General features: G+C 40.9%; 1 protein-coding gene across 6 annotated transcripts in view; it reads right to left on the bottom strand.

Annotated features, from left to right (window-relative positions):
- Nucleotides 1–16,729, bottom strand: part of GULP1 (GULP PTB domain containing engulfment adaptor 1) — a 2,063,281-nt gene that overhangs the window by 1,308,402 nt on the left and 738,150 nt on the right. The window lies entirely within an intron of this gene.

Genomic DNA, 16,729 nt, shown 5'->3' with positions numbered 1-16,729 from the left:
GTTTTATATGCAGGTGGAAGGCACTGCCATGGGTGCAGCTATGGCCCCTAATTTAGCGAATTTGTATGTAGACATGGTGGAACAAACTGTCATTTACTCTGTGGTCAATCCTTTTAGACACCAAATATCTCAGTGGCTGCGATATATTGATGATGTTTTTATGGTGTGGCATGGAACATTAGAAGAAGCCAACAATTGTGTGGTTTGGTTAAATAATCAGAACAGGTATCTGAAATGTACAGCATCAATGAATTTGAGTGAAGTCAATTATTTAGACTTGACTATTTATCACAGAGACAATCAATTATGGGTCAAACCATTTGTAAAAAGTACCGATATGAATGCATTACTGCATTATGGCAGTCACCATGCCAAACATGTGCGTGACAATTTGCCTTTTGGGCAATTTTTACGCCTTAAACGCAATAGTAGCACGAGGCTGGACTATGAAGAAGGGGCTAACATCTTGATTAACAAACTTACAGAAAGAGGGTACCCTGCCAAGATTGTTAAACAATCAGCTAAACGAGCTTTTAACAACCATCGAGAAGCTCTTTTTGAAAAGAAAAATAGAGATAAGGTAGAGAGCCCTTTGGTATTTGTTAACACCTTTAGTAATATTTCTTACAAAGTCAAGAACATCACCCTTAGGAATTGGAAGAAGACTATGACCATTCCTACTCCTTTAGTGGCGTTTAAGAAAAGTACCAATATTCGCAATTTAGTAATGCGAAAAGACGTACAGAAAACTGGTAGCCCGGAAGTGAGACAGGGCACATTATGGGGACTACCTAGGGTTGTAGGACATCATCCTTGTAGCGATTGCATTATGTGCCCCCTGACACGTAAAATGACCTCTGTGAATTTGGGTTTGAAATCAGAATGGCAAATGAAGGAACATACGAATTGTCAAACAGATAATGTGATCTATATGATTAGATGCCCATGTGCCTTATTGTACATAGGGAAGACCAACAGAAAATGCAAGACACGCATGATAAAACATAAGAGTTGCCTCAAAAACCATGTTGAAAAAGCACCTTTGGTGAAACATTTTGAGGAGAAGGGCCATTCTTTCATGGATTTTGAATGGTGCATCCTGAAGAAAGTAAACAGAAAGACACAGGATGATATCAATAGAAAACTGTTAAATTTGGAACAAAAATTATTTTTTGTTAACTAATAGTCATGTAACAGGACTTAATGAAAATATTGAGTGGCACAATATTAAATAAATCATTTCTTGTACATGTAACTAATATTGTAGGATGTGTCATGCAGTGTCTGTTGGGATTTCCTATCAAGATGTAACTACTGTTAAATAGGAATTTATTGTTAAGAACCCATAACAAGACATGATGTGGTTAGGGTACCCCACACCATTTATTAGTAAAGACTAGATCCTTCTTTAAAAGGGTGAGGTTGACCCCTTTAAGTATTCACAGACTAGTATTATGGGGATCCATTAATATTGAATGATTTAATCCACAGGTATGGGGTTTCCTTCCTTTTTATCACCATTGTGTTCCTGTCTAATAATCCAGTACATTCAATGTACAGAGACACTGATATACCGGAGAGAGTACTTTTTCTGGTTACTTGGGTAGGGGAACACAATATTTACACCATAGGGCCCTGTCATTTACGGAGAGTAGTGTGTTTACCTCTCCTTCCTCCGTTTCTGTAAATAAATGCTTGAGCCTTGAGTAACCGTTTGCAATTGTGCTTTCCACATTCAGTGGCATTTTCGCGGGTTGCTATGGCAACGCGATTTTCGGAGACGGAAGAGCGTCACGTTAGACGAAATGACGTCATCGCGAGCGCAGAGCTCTAGATAAATAGAAAGGCTCGCGTGGTGAGCAGATAGCAGCAGGAAAATAACGCACTGAAGATGGGACTCGGCTTAAGCAATGTACAAGGTGAGCTAGGGTGCCTACTCTTAGGGGACATATGGGAATTCCATTATCAAGTACATTACCCTTATTGAATTGACCTTTTAAGGGGATACTCTTGTTTGTCCCATCTTTATTTTAGGAAAACGTTTTTTTCACTGAGTACTACTAAGCAAAGTAGAATTCTGGCTCTGGAAGCTTATTCAGAAGACTGCAGACCCCAGAAAGTAGTCATATCTTACGACTGAGGGTTGTAAAGGTAGGATCCTTCCCCTTTCTCTCTGCTTTCTGTGTTTTGGTCCATCTCTCTGTTTTATATTAAGAATTTACAGAGTGTCCTATTTTTTAACAGAACACATACCGCATTGTGGTTACACATACCAGATTTGGGTTGGGAAAATCCTATGTACCTTACCTACAAGAGAGAGAAATAAGTCTTGGCATTGAGGTGAGGCCATACCATATAAAACTGTTTAATGGTTAACCTATTTAGGTTTCAAAATAGAGGTGTGTGCTCTATGATCATATTATACATTAGGAAGTATGATATATTTTTTGATGAGGACAGTAGAGAATATGGTGAAGATAGGGGCTATCTCTCTCAACCACTGTGAATAGTGAAGGACAAAAAACTGTGATTGTTGAATAAACCTGTACAACATTGATTGGCTACAAGTTTTAAGCACTAGTATTGTATAAAGCATATACTTGTTCCATCCTAATGGTGATTAGGTGTGGCTAGGTTAAGTAAAACAACCAATTATTCCAATGTAGTAATATGTTTTTGTATTGTATGTACCCCCAGCTATAGAAACCGGAACCACAGAGAGAAGTCTACAGGAAGCACAAGTCAATTTTCCGCCCCTGAAGAATGTCCAGTTAATAGTAATATCAAGGACAGAAATTATATAAGGCTAAGTTGTTGTACACAGTAGGAAATAAGAAAAATTGAGTTAACTACTGTGGAGAGTGTTCAAGGATCTGTATAACTTGAGTGTGTGTGGTGAAATCACCACTTTTACAACATTGTATATTTTTTATGTGGTGTAATGCATTTTTAAGAAAAATGTTTTTTGATACTTGTGCTGTTTAGAAAATGAATTAAATATGATATTTTAATATTGGATACATGTCATTCATTAGACTGACACAGCCTATATTGGGCTAAATAAGCTGTGTGATCAGGTTTCAGATTGCTGAGGGTAACATGTTGTGTTAAAGAAATATGTATACGTCCCTTCTTTGGATTAAATAGTTAGCAACGCAAAATAACATTTTCCATGGTTCTCATTCAACACCAAAGTAAATAACACAACACTTCTGTTGTATTGTATACTTAAAACGTTTTGTGTGAAAGTTGTCCCCCCTTATACTTATATACATTACAGTTCTGCAATAACAATCTACAAGACAATGGTTAGTCCTGGTAAAACTTTTAAATACATTTTACTGTTTAATTGCCCAGTAAATGTACTTGTTACACCATGCCCAAATACATTTTTGAATTGGTTTCCCCATATAACAATTATTAACAATGGAAGAACCTACAAAATCCCTTTAAAAACATTAAAACAAGGAACTAATTGGTTTCATTATTTCCTTATGTGCACTAACCATCTCCATGAGACTGATTCTCAAGGATTTGCACTGGAGCAAACAAGGAAATGTCCATAACCAGCTGAGATTGACACTTGCTACCTTATACCTGAATCTGAACGCCTTAAACCGGAGGAAATCTTAATATACCTGGAGTATCTGTGAGATGCGCGCATGCAAATGTGATCACAATTACCTGTTCATGGGCATTGTAAATGAATGTCCATGCAAAAGAATACAAAGGTTTAGATGATAAGGCCAAATAGACTGTTATATTATTTGCTCTTCAGGATAGGTTGACATTTGTGAGACAGGAAAAAGGCCCAGTCTTTAGTCAGGTTGTATATATGACCCTGGTACTGTTAGGGAGAATTCTCAAAAATGTGCTAATTTTCCTTACCTTTTGAAAACCCCAGCAACTTTGCTGGATTTCTAGGATTCTAATGTTTACCTGGAAAGAGTGTGAGCCTTTTTTCCCCACTCTTTCATGTATTTTGATGTGTGTTTTACTTTTGTGTTCTTTGGATATGGAGTTTTAAAACAATTCCATGGGCATCATCATTTTCTTCTGTGTCACACAGCACCTTCAGTGCAGTGGCACAGGGATGTCTTTCAGACTTCCCAAGGTTTAAATACCTTCTCTGGGACTGACTACCGTCTGCCAGAGCATGTAAAGTTAAATTGATTTTAATAGTCTTTTTAAATTTACAGACCCAGCACACACTATCTTCCTATAGAGTGCTGAAGGGGTTGCCTAGCATCCCCTGAGTCTAAACACTCATGTAACAGTCAAATGTTACCTTTTCCCTCTTGAAATGGCTGGTGGCAGTGGTTTAGAACAAACTACCATGATTTTTCCCGACCATGAACACCGGTAGCTAAACATCGGGTCAGCCATGTTTTTCAATATGGCGCCCAAGACCTATCTGTAAAAACAGACTCTGATCAAATTATTTTGCCGTTTCTTTTAGGAAAGGCCCTTCCACTTTTTGTCTGTGCATGCCAAACCAGGGTTGGTCCCTTTGTTCGTTGGCCTTTGGCAGGCTTCAGTGATGAAGACCTCCTCTGGCACCTGAGTGTCTGGGGTGGACAGGATGTGAGTGAGGTGATAAGAAACTCCCTGCGCTTAGTCTCCAAGGAGGCCTGAATGTACTCTGGTGTAATTGGCCAGCTGGCTGTCCGGCAAGGACAGCCACCCTGCTGGGTGAGTGACATCTAGGTTGGAATGAATGGGGAAAAACTGTTTAAAAGCAGGCCTCTGGAACTTGGAAAGCAGAGTCGACCACTGAAACGAAAGAACAGAAGACGAGCTCAAGGAAGATGACTGCTGCAACTCCTGGTCGACCGGTGTAGTCCTGCTGCAGGTCCGAATTGCCTGAAACTCCATCAGCAGGGAAGCCCTTCAAGGTTCATTTCTTCCCTTGAGTTTGGTGGGAACAACCAACTCGCAAGTCACCTAGACACCGTCTCTATACTGGTCGAATTTTCTTCAGAGTGCTGTTGAAAACCAGATAGCCAGTGTGAAGGAAACCAGTTTGTGGTCTTTAAGGCACTCGCACCTTAAACCGATGTTTGCCAAGCTTGTGGCCTCTTCCCTGGGCATTGCAGGAACCTCCCAACGTCGTCCTTCTTGTCCCCACAACTGAAGCTCAGGAACAGCGAGGTCTGCACAAACTGCCAGGAACAACTGCCTCAGCTACAGCTCTTCTTCATTTAAAAGGTACTGTGCAAGTGCGGTCAAGAAATCCTTTCTGCCTCTGTGAACGTTTGTGAAACATTCCCAACTTGGCTTGTCCTTCCCTAAACCGACGTAGAACTTTTCATCTGACCAACTACTTCTAAAAACCATGGCAAAGACTTAACTGTTTACTACCAGAACTGTGCTATTCTATCCAAGACTCTGAACCCTTGACTTTGGCCCAGGCCTATTGAATTGAGTTGCTGGTTGTAGTGAACTGAAACTATTTGCATTACCTCTGAAAGTATGTGTGCTTTATTTCTTTTAACATTGTCTTTTTACCCCTTTTTAAACCAACTGAAGTGCCATTTTGCTCCCACTTCGGGGGAGCTGAACTTTTTCAGAAACTGATTGGTTGTGTATTGTAGTAGATTAGATTGTGATATTGAGCTGCTCTTACTAGTGGAATGTTTTCCAACTGACTGAGTAAATAAATGTATATTCCATTACCAAGAAACCTTGAGTAAGTGTTTGAACCACTGTAATTGCTGCCCCTTTGTGTAACCTGCTGTACTGCTCACTTTACTCTTGAGATAGGTCTGGCTGCTCAGCCACTGCTACCACATTACTGTGTAGTGCAGGCTTGTACCAAAGGTGAAATTGTACTTACACTTGTCGTCTTAAGTGTGTGTAGTGTTCCTAAAGGGTACTGCATGTGATTCTGCCTAACAGGTACTAAATATAATGCTTTCAAATGTAAACACCTTCTTATTCCTGTTTCTTTGCAAACAATTATCACCCGTGAAAGAGGCATCAGGCAATCAGGTGGCCCTGGACTGTTGGTGGAATCTGCCAGGATACACCTGTGTTTCCACGACCACCAGGGCCTCCCCTCTGGGTCCACAATTGCAGACCCCCCAGCCTCACCCCAGTTTGCTTTCCTCACTCTCCCTCATGACACCCCATGATCTCCCACACCACTGAACTCCCGCTCTCCCATGACAATGCCACAACTTCCATGCACCTGTGCACCACCCTTTCTGGTGTGCCACACCACACAACAAATGCCACCCAAGAGTTCTTAATTAGTAAAGGGACAACATCCTGTTACTATTCCCATTGCAGACAATGTCTTGGTTTTTGTTTTTAAGGGAAATCAGTGTATTTATTCTGTTTCTCTTAAAAACAGAACAAAAAAAGTATCAGCACTCTGGTTGGAGGGTTGGTGTGAAAAAATGATAGCAAAAGGACTTTGGTCATGCCTACTGCCCCTTGTGCCCCCAGACGAATATTCACACACATTAGCACAAATCTGAGATGTGCCACAAATACACCTGATACAGATGTGCCACGTTAACAGAAGTGTGCATCTCAGAGATGCACTTATTTAGAAAGGGATTGCAAAATGTGCGCAAAAGAAGCACAAAGTGGGAGGAAAGCATGCAAATACACCAAATTAGGTATGCAAAGGGGAAGTGACAAAATAAAGTGAGCAAAGATGCACCAACATCCTGATTCTCAAAACCCGACCACTAGATTTGCTCCAAAAATGCCCTTTCTGCATGTGTCACTTACAAAAGTGAAGCATGTGGCCGAGAAAGGAGTGGAACCCATTTCTTCCAACCAAAGAAGCACACAGATTTCATCAGTCACATCCAACAATTTAACAAAACAGTATAAAAGCACAGCACAGCGAGACAGGTGTAAATTCCCAACATTGTCAATCCAGTAGGCATCAGGCTGCTGCACCGGCTGATAGGGATGGAAATCGTATATGGGAGGAATAGAGTTACTGCTTCTCACCCCATATCATACAAGAGATTGAGAGTCAGTGATAGGGGGCCCTTACACTTCCCCCACCCCACTTCAAGCCCCTGCCATACCACCACTAGTCAATGCAGCGCAAGCCCTGTATTTCTTTTCAAAAGACTCCTCTCATATCAGCAGTAGTGTCATGGCAGTGATATCATTAACCTCACGGCCACGGGCCCTATGCAAGGTGTTCAACATGATTCTGACATCTGCTAGGATAGGATATACATAGGCATGCCTCATTATAGATGTACCAGGGAAGGATGAGTGAGGTCATTTTATGACATAGCTGGGACTGGAAGTTTGTGTTTCCATTGATTGAACCCATTTGACCCTCATACTCCTGCAGCCATAATGCACGTGTACAGGAACGAGAGGACATTAGGAAGTAGAACACTTTCCATGTGGCTCTAGCAATCACAGTGTCAATTTGCAGACAACTGTATGAATGTAATGCATAATCCTCCTCTACATCAACCCAATCATACAATTCACTCTAGAAAATTTCTGAATGAATGCTATAGCAAAACTACCACCTGAGAAATTTTAATAGGTATATATATTACTCCCATGGGAACTTTTTTACAAAGTGAACTCACCACAAAGATGAATATACAATGTATCCGTTTTTGTTGATCAAAGATTCACTATGCACATTAGATTAAAACAAGAGAAAGAACGTTAAACACATTGTGTGAAATATTTTGCTGGAGTTTTATAGGGTATATGCACTCTTTTTGGGTGTATCTAATGAGATGCATATGTTTTTGGTGCAAAGGGATTCGCAAGTCGGCATTAGCACGTACAAAATGACAGATGCGCCAAAATTATTATTTTGGCCTCTTTTGTGCCACAATTTACACACCTTTGCTCACTGGGCATTTGTGGGTGTTTTCTTTATGAATGTGCTACTCTGAATAAGATGTGCAATGGTACAGGCGCATCTTGTGCAATTGCGCATCTTATTGCTATGTGCCTGTTTTTGAGAATCTGCTATGTTTTTCCATACAATGTAAAACCATCATTCAGTGTTCCAATTCTGCATGCAAGTATATGTATTTGGCCTGAATATTATGCCTCATCTTGTCTCTTAAATTCAAAAACTATACCTTGTGATCGATGCCCCAGGGCTGCTGTGCGCTCTATAAATGGGAATAAATAAATAAATAAATACATATACCTAAATATCCACGCTTCATTCATTTCATGCATTAGTGTCCTAATTTACCATATGCTGTCTTTTGCATCTTTATAAGTAGACATCATTTGTGTTGATAAAATGATTCACTCCCTTCCCTACTCTTGGACCTCCTTCAGGGATAGAATTTGAATCTGGTAAAAATCTTCAGATTGGTCCAGTCAGTTACTGTGTTAAAAGAATAGTATCGTATCTTATTTGTACACATGGTTAACATGTATGTTTGTATCCCCTACGCTCTTTAAATACCCTGCGTTACTATATGAAGATATTTGGATTATGGCCATAATCTTTCTAGGATCATCTGTGAGTTCGCATTGATCTGTTCCCAGCCCAGCTATAAGCAGTAGAGGGGAGCATGGTGAGAATTTTGTTTCAATGATTAGGTCAGCTTGGAAATGTTTGTTTATTTACAATTTGTCCCTCTCAACTAGTTTAACAATTGAGGTATATCTTGGTACATAATTCTCTCTCCCTGTACAGTTTTGTTTTGCGCTTCTAATTTTAGATTTTCCTTTCAACGGATTATACTCCACTGCTATTCGCTGCAAAATAACAATTACGGAAACAAGAAAATATGTCTTTCACATACTTGGGCCTTTTCTTGTTTTATTCATTAGCATAAACATCTTTAGTCTTCAATATTTACCTGGATGGATTGTTTTTCACCTTTTACTTGGGAATTTTACGATGGTTTGGCATGTCCTTCCTCATGGCTGTATCTGATGAGTTTCCCTTTAATATTCACCTTTTAAATCAACAGCATAAAGCTTATGTAATCAGGTTGCAAAAGAAGGGAAAGAGGATTACTTTCCGATCTGAAAGTGCCTTTCTTCCTTATTTGGATCTTTAGCCTCTTGGCAATGTTATTTACAAGCACATTACATTTACATTGGAGGAGTATTTTATTCATGTTTGTATATGTTTGTGTAGGACAAACTGGCAATGTGTGGGCTTCTATGTAAGGCAATGAGACTAGAAAGAATGTTAAGCAAGAAGGCAATCGGTACAATAAATGAATGGTCATTAGCGCACTAGTAGTAGGGATGTGTGTAAATGCGCAATTAAGGTCCCTGTGAACAAAGTAGTCTGCCCTGTAAATTCCTGGCCTCTTGTGGCAGTAAATTATTCGATAGTTGTCAGACCAATTTAAAGCCCAGCGTGTAGCAGATTTAAAACAGTTTCTTCTTCAACCCATTCTTCCATAGTCATGAGAAGAATGTTATAGAAGATGTTGCAACCTATGTCTATTCGACCTATCCACCTGTAAGATATTGGCTTCTTGGGAAGAATAAAACATGCAGGGAAGTTGTAAAAGTCCTAAAACTATACAGGTGGACCGAGAACCATCAGTCTTCTAGCCGTTTAAACATTTCAGGACGAACTGTGTTAGGTCCAGGTGGCTTTGCATTTGCAAAGTCTTAAATTGCTTTCCTGTTACCTTCTTAAAAGGGTTCTCCAATATGAAAGCCTTGTGGGTGCTGGGTGTCAATGGAATACCTTGATAATGTTCCTTGGAGAAGTTGGGGTAAAGTGATTCTGCAATGCTCTGCTTTGATCTCTCACATAGGGGGCATTGTATGTCCTTGTGTAATGTTTCACACAATCCTTCTGTTCACAATCTCAGAATGTAAAAATGTTATTCCTGGACAGATTGCTCTTGATTACACCACTTGGTTAGATTTCACTAACTTCTTGTTAACTGGTCTCGCTGGATGAGTTTCTTCTATTGGGAGATGTTTAGGACTTGTTCTCTTGCAATTAAAATCTTTGAAGGTTCAGTGACTCCCATTTTGTTTTTGCAGCCCTGCCACATTCCATTAGATGTTCGATTATTTTGCCTATTAATATCTGGTACAGTTATCATTATCTTATCATAGCTACAACAAGGCCTTTGGCAAATTTGTGGTATTTACTTACACAAGTTGTTTTATTGTTAGCCAGCTTAGTTGTTATATTACCAGTAAATTGTTGCAGACATTACCTGCTTCCAATTTTCAGGGTGTCTGCATTCATACTTTTTTGGAATCTTTCAATGATGGTTCTACTGCCATACAGATGTGTATTCAATATCAATTGAGTATGCCATCATCCTTTGATCTGTAATATACCCATTCAAAAAACTCCAGTTTGCCCAGATCTAACAGCCATTTCTTACATTTTAAGTTCCTTTTTATTTCTAAGTTTGCAGATAAGATTGCTTGCCAGTATGTGTACTTCTTGTGTCATCCAATGTTTCTGGTATTTTGATAGAATTGAAAATGATGAGAGATTTTCGAAAAGGAAAGTCTTCATGGTTAGCCTGTCGTAAATGAAATAGTCGGGGGAGCCCTCCTCAATGTCTCTCCACCAGTATGATAAGCAATGACAGGAGCAGAACATATGAATTACATTTGCCTGGGACCTGTTATAACTCTGTCAATAATTGTTCACCAGTTGATGGCACTTGAAAACTGTAGCTGGACACCGAGAGGTTCTACTCAGCATTGTTTGTATGCGTATGCCAATTGGAAAGTTTGGCTGCATCTGTGAACTTTGGCTAAGTGTGATGATATTGTTTGACCCAATTCTTCTTCCTAGTCTGATGTTTCATGCTGAAATGTAGTTTCAGGCTGTGTGAGTATTATTTGCTAGAAGTGTGTGTGTGTGTGTGTGTGTGAGTATTATTTGCTAGAAGTGTGTGTGTGTGTGTGAGTATTATTTGCTAGAAGTGTGTGTGTGAGTATTATTTGCTAGAAGTGTGTGTGTGTGAGTATTATTTGCTAGAAGTGTGTGTGTGTGTGTGAGTATTATTTGCTAGAAGTGTGTGTGTGTGTGTGAGTATTATTTGCTAGAAGTGTGTGTGTGAGTATTATTTGCTAGAAGTGTGTGTGTGAGTATTATTTGCTAGAAGTGTGTGTGTGAGTGTGAGTGTGAGTGTGAGTGTGAGTGTGAGTGTGAGTGTGTGTGTGTGTGTGTGTGTGTGTGTGTGTGTGTGTGTGTGTGTGTGTGTGTGTGTGTGTGTGTGTGTGTGTGTGTGTGTGTGTGTGTGTGTGTGTGTGTGTGTGTGTGTGTGTGTGTGTGTACGTACACCTAAATGTTTCTGATGGTGAGGAGAGGAGGAAGTGCACTTTCCCTGGGGCTCTTGATACATGCCAATCCCAACCAGCATCAACATGACACAGTACTTCACTTTCTCATGTGAGCAGAATTCTGAGGGCGGAAGCAAAATGTTTTCTCGGATTGGTTTAGTTTAAAAAAATGTTTCCCCCGACCACATGAGAATGCTTGTAGATCACCACAAATAGACCAGGTTTTCCCCATTGGTATAACATTTAGTGAAACATTACACAGAAGTTGCTGATGGGTCACAAAACTAATTCTTTTGGAATTGGCTGAATGCCAAATTACTATCATCTGTAGAGGAGAACACTTTCAATGTGGATAATATCTGATGTACTCCTTTTAGTGCATTTGAACCTTTTATAGATTTCACATTGGATAGGGGAATCATGGTCTAACTGGAATTACAGCCTACTTAGGATAGCATTTTCAGGTTTAGCATTTACTGGATACAGTAAGCAGGTGACTAGTGGGATTCACTGGATGTCTGACAAAGTCAAGGATACCGTTAAGGGCAAAGTCTCCAAGGTGTTAGACGTGGGGGTTATTGAGCCACCCAAAAGCCCCTGGGCTAGCCCATTGCTGGCTCTGTGTTAATAACCCCTATAACGTCCACCAAAAGTAAAACAGAATCCTACTTGTGTGTGCCCTACAGAGGGCTCAATTCTGTCACAAAGACAGATGCTCACCCCATACCCAAGGAAGATACATTATTTGACAGATCAGGTGCTCCAAAGTTAATGAACTTGAGTACCTTTGAAATCATACCAGGGTTCTGGCAGGTTGGCTTAACTGAACAAGGAAAGAGGTCTGCATGTTCTGCCCAAAAAGGGAACTATCAGTTAATCATTATGCCTTGTCGGTTACAAAATGCCCCTACCAGCTTTCATCATTCAGACAGATGCCTGTGAATATTGAATTATGCAGTGCTAGCACAGCTGAACTTTGGGGGCGTAGAGCAATCTTGTACATACCTTAGTAGGCACTTGACCAAGCAAAACACCCATTCGTCACTTTTGAAATAGAGGCATTTGAGGTAGTTAGGGTGGTACACAAGCTGAAATCCTACGTACTTTATTCCCACATCAATGTCCAAACAGACCACAGACAAATTAGGTGACTTATGGCCATGCAGGGAGAGAATCCCAAGGTATTCCCTTTGGCCATATTGCTACAGGAGTTGGGAATGTACATCCAACAAAAACCTGGGCTGCAGCACTCCAATGCAGATGTCCTCATTAGATATTTTCACCAGGAGGATGAGCCAGACCCTTAAAAGGGGAGAGTAGCAACCATTTTTAAGCATGGGGGAATTTTGAAGGATTGCCAACTGGCAAAGGTGTACAAGCCCTAGTTTTTTTTTTAAACAATTGTATTAGTAATACAATGATGTCGGTAATGCCATCTCCAAAAGGGTGGTCTGCTAACCAGATCTCTCCATTATCAAATTCCATTTAAAAAGTATAGTGCACACCTGTGGCCTGCTGCATCAGTATCCTGATTTGCAGTGCCTGCTCTACAGATCAGGCACAATGCTCACCTGGGTCCTCTTGACAGCTGGGGTGAAAGCAAAATCACTTCAGCAAAGAGGCAGCATTCAAAATATGCTTGTTTCTATAACTACATAATTATGGTGACATTCTTTTCTGGTGGCAGTTTCATCTTTAAACAAAATCCATACCAGAGTTGGGGAATGATGGCCGGCATTTCACTTAATTATGAAAACCACACCTGATCTGTATCATACATATGTCAACACTGTGAGCCCAAGCTAGAAATGGAAAAGCTGTGTGTATTCTCTCTAAACTGGCGGTCGCTGTTGCACTCCATATATTACTGGGTGCTGCACACATCTTATGTGTGAATCAACATTGGGGCTCATGTTCCATGAAGCCGCAACATGAATGGAAGGCATAAAACACCTTCCATTCATGCCACACCTCATTTTCAAGCATTTGTATGACAGAGGAGGGTATGGCCACAACTTGCTTTTCCGCCACTTCCTTCCTTTATGCACTAGTATAATGCAGGCAGGCCACATAGGGATTAATTGTACACGCTCCTTAATTAAAATTAAACCCGCCACATGGTTGCATGTCAGGGGTTAATTGTATTTATGAACAATGCTTACCAGGGACAAATGTGGACAAAATAACTCCCGGGCAAATTTATAACATCTGACCGGTGTTAGAAGACCTTCAAAATAAAACCAACTGCTTACTTCTAGAATCGTCGACACATCCAATGAAGGATGCAAAAACGGAAAAGTGGTTTCATTTTAAAAAATGTTGTAGTGGCAGAGATTCTTCTTACAATCGGTTTCAATGGCATCAAGAAGCTACACTGTGCAGGTCTTTCCGCGCATGCGTCGCTATCACACGAGCGAAATCACTGAGAAAACGCGCAGTAAGAGGAAGGAAAAGAAGGAAACTAGTGCCAGCATGAGCATAATTGTTATCCAATACCTGCACTGCTACCACCTAGAATGTACTCTGGCGACACAATAAACGCAGCAGGTTTCGGGATCAATGAATAAACGGCACAATTACGACTAGAATCGTTTGAACTTCCAATTTGACTGGAAACGAAACACAGCACTACAGCCAAGGAAAAAAACTCTGGTCTCGTTATTTTGTATCTCAACTACGTGCAATTTATGCTACAGTATTTCTGCCAAATGGTTTCACTCGTCTTCTAACGTATGCATTTACACGCGTATCAAATGCTATGCCATAGAAAGCAGTCTTTGTGGGGTTGGGAAAAATTTTTTATAATCAAATTGGGAGAGTGTGAATAGTTGTTACAAGGTTGTTACAAGGTTGCCGTTCCAGTAACAGCGGTACCGGTGAGCTTGCCGGTACCTTTGTTACCGGACCAGCAAACTACGATGTCTGCGAGCGGGTGCCCTTCAGCCCTGCAGGTCTGACCTGCTCGGCGGAACGGCACCCGCGAGCAGACCTACACAGTAGCTCCGGCACCGTTATTAACGCGCTACCGGTCTCCCCATTCCCATTGAGTCCTATAGGACTCAAATGGGAATGCGGAGCAATTTTTACCGGCACCTAGCAAAGGGAAATGACTGGGTCATCCAGGGCAGGAATACCCCAGTACATCCCCTTTGCAGGGTGCCGGTAAAAAAATGACTCCGGCGACAGCCATGCCAGTATTTACCGGCACGGCTACCGCCAACCTTATAATGACCCCCATTGTGTCAGCAACGAATTGTAACATAGTACATCAACACTACACTAGTGTTTAAGAAAATATAAAGTGCTTTGAAAAGGCTTGCAAAAAATCAATGTATTTTAGAACACATGGCTTCCACTGGCACAGCTAATCACAATACGGAGTTCACATGCTGCATTTAAATGCCTGTAATGACATGCCAGTGAAAGTCTGACCTGATGTCACAGCAGTAAAAAGGTGCCTGCACCTTCCCTTGGCCCTATTCAGAGCCCCAGGAAACAAAGAAGCTGGGTGTTTTGGCCACGGCATTCATCAAGCTCAGCAGCTGGTCTCTCACAGTGGTATGGATGGTTCCAAGCACAGGGGCGTCATTTCACCAAAATGCCAGGTGTAGAGGAGGTGCCAAGCACGATTCAGACTCCAACCGCCCATTTTGAAGTACCAGGAACGTTCCCACCGAAATATGTGACACATGTTGAGCAAATAAACCAGCAGAGAGCCGCAGTTGGGCTCTGTCCAGTACCTATCAGAAGAACAGCACCTGTTGAAGTACCGACATCTAAGAAACCCTGGACAGTAAGGTACCCATTGAGGAAACCATATTGACACGAGACAGAATGATGATTGTCAGAATGCAATCCCTGAACAAGCTAAAACGATACTGAAGTTAGACGAATGGTGACGTCACAAGAACCCGGACTGAATCACATATAGAAGATATGACAACCTGTGAATGATGAAAAAAGACGAAACACTATGGATAAGTGACATCCTGAGCCTAAAGTGAAATAATTAATTTCAAGATGGCAGGACGCATGCCACATGCAAAATGAAGACATTGAATTAGTTTAAATGCGTACATATGCCAGGAACCGCAAGAAGCAAGAATTTGTGAGGCTTGCTTATGCTTAGTAGTAAGATGGAGTGCGGCAAGCACCACCTATACATATCTACCTCAAAAGGAGCACTTTATAGAAGTATATTTCCACTATGCACAAGAGCAGAATCAACCAAAGGTTACTAAAGGTCTCAAGAGGAGAGCTTTGTGGCGAACAAATCAAGAATGAAAGACAAAGAGAAACTCAGACCAAGGCAAATCGTGCCAAGAAGGCAAGGTTGTATTGGCTGAAATAGACCAACAGTGGAACAATTAATGAGAAGAAGAAAAGTGTATCTTGTTCAGAAAGGTCAAGTTAAGCCACAGATGGCAGACGACTGGCAGAACAAAATCAACATACACAGAATTGAATGAAGAATAAGGTGATTTCACAGTGTCAGAATCCCGTGGCTGAGCAAGCAGAAGGGATGAGACTTTCACACCTAGGCATGGACTCTTGCCATGCCCAGATGTATTGAACTTTTCCAGACCAAGAAGCAGTCTCGAGGCCAACCACAAAGAAATAATTGACCATGACCACTGAGGTGGTAACTGATTGTCAAAATCAGTGACCCACTCCCTGAAGTGTGCCTGAAATAAACCTTCAATGAGCCTAGCAATTATTGTATAGAATTCCAGAAAGATAAATTATTTATTATTCATATTTTTCTTATTTAGGGTCACTTTTGAAAGTGTTAGACTTGGAGAAACCCTGTATTTTTTTTTTCTTTTTTAAAGAGGACTGAACAAAAAAACCAGCCACTCCAGAAGTAAAGATCCATAGGGCGTGGCCATAACCAAGGAGCTTGCAAAAAAAAAAAAAAATGTGTGTGGCCGTGTAGTTATGGTTAAGTTGCTGTTTCCATAGGAATAACACTTTTTGGGTGGCTTATAACTTCGCTCCCACTGGACGAATCCTCACCAAACTTTGCAAAAAAGTATATGGGCTACTCTGCAAAGTTTGGTGATGTTTGGTCCAGGGGTGGAAAAGTTATAGGGGGGTTCCCAAAATGTCTTTTTTTCCCCATAGACTGAATGGGGGAAAAACTTTGCACACGCCTACAGGCCAAACCGCTGGATGGATTTTCACCAAATTTGCGGCAGGGGCTTGGTCCCAAAAGTGTGCTTTTGTAAATTTGGTGACAATCCTTCCAGTAGTTTCCTTTAAAACGACCAAAAAGTAGGTCTGAAAAAATGAGTGATATCTATGTCCGCTCTGCGGTTACAATTCCCTGTTCGCTCCACGGACAAGAAATCGATTGGCTAATCCGTAACGTCATGTCTGCGGACATGAGGCGCTTTCACTGATTGGTTGTGGAACAGTGTGAAGTGCGTCAGATTTCTGCGCTGCGTCCGCCATCTTTTGTTCATGTTTTGGTGTACACGGA

Source organism: Ambystoma mexicanum, chromosome 9, assembly GCF_040938575.1.
Source record: "Ambystoma mexicanum isolate Mex_15411 chromosome 9, UKY_AmexF1_1, whole genome shotgun sequence".
Taxonomy (NCBI): Eukaryota; Metazoa; Chordata; class Amphibia; order Caudata; family Ambystomatidae; genus Ambystoma; species Ambystoma mexicanum.
The sequence above is the reverse complement of the archived record's forward strand: the minus strand, read 5'-3'. Positions and strand labels throughout refer to the sequence as shown.